Below are 1,298 nucleotides of genomic sequence, written 5' to 3' on the forward strand. Positions count from 1 at the left end.
ACACACACACACACACACACACACACACACACACACACACACACACACACACACACACACACACACACTGACTCAAACACACATACACACATCATCACACCAGACCAGACCACTGCTGATGCCTAAATGCCCCATCACACCAGACCAGACCAGAACACTGCTGTGTATCTGAATGAGAGACACCCTCCAACCTTGTGTAAACACATCAGTCTAGGAAAACATGTTCATGATGTTTCACATCATCTGTTTTTACAGTGGTACATGTGTGTGTGTGTGTGTGTGTGTGTGTGTGTGTGTGTGTGTGTGTGTGTGTGTGTGTGTGTGTGTGTGTGTGTGTCTGTGTGTGTGTGTGTGTGTGTGTGTGTGTGTGTGTCTAAGCGTGTGTGTGAGCGTGTGTATGGGAGGGATTTTAGACCCTCTGATGGGGAATTCCTCCCCACACATCAGAGAGAGGGACTTCAGACACTCACCTACTCCTGACCCCCCCCCTCTTCTCTCTCTCCTTTTGTCCCTCTCCCCCTCTCTTTTCCTCTCCCCCTCTCTTTTCCTCTCCCTCCCTCTCTTTCCCTCTCCCTCTCTCTCTCCTTTGCCCCCTCTCTTTTCCTCTCCCTCCCTCTCCTTTGCTCCCTCTCTCTCTCCTTCCATCTATCTCAGACTCTCTCTTACTCTCTCTCCCTCATTTTCCCTCTCCCTCTCTCTCTCTCCTTTGCTCCCTCTCTCTTGCTCTTTTTCTCTCTCCCTCACTCTCTCTCTTTCTTTCCCTTTCCCTATCTCCCTCTTTTTTGCTCCCTCCCTCTCTCTCTCCCATTCTCTCCTTTGCTCTCTATCTCCCTCCGCCTCTCTCTCTCTCTCTCTCTCTCTCTCTCTCTCTCTCTCTCTCTATCCCTCATTCTCAAGACCTGTTTCTGTGTCTTATTTATGTTTTCCCTATCAATGGTTCATCCTATCATATCATATCATGACGTTTTTTATTTTTACTTTTGTTTGTATGTCCCTGGCTCCCTTTTTGTCTCTTTCTGTCTCTTTTTCAAACATCTTTCTGTCTCTCTCTTTCTCTTTTTCAACCTTCTTCTCTTTCTCTTTTTCAAACACTTTTCTGTCTCTCTTTCTGTCTCTTTTTTAAACATCTTTCTGTCTCTCTCTTTCTCCTTTTCAAACATTCTGTCTCTCTCTTTCTCCTTTTCAAACATTTTGTCTTGACCTCTGCCTGTAATCTCTATAGTTGTCCTTGTCAGTCCACCCCTCTCTTTATCTCAATCTGTCTATGTCATTCTCCCTCTCCCTCTCTCCCCTCTCTC

The sequence above is a fragment of the Sprattus sprattus genome, assembly GCF_963457725.1.
Source record: "Sprattus sprattus genome assembly, chromosome: 5".
Lineage (NCBI taxonomy): Eukaryota > Metazoa > Chordata > Actinopteri > Clupeiformes > Clupeidae > Sprattus > Sprattus sprattus.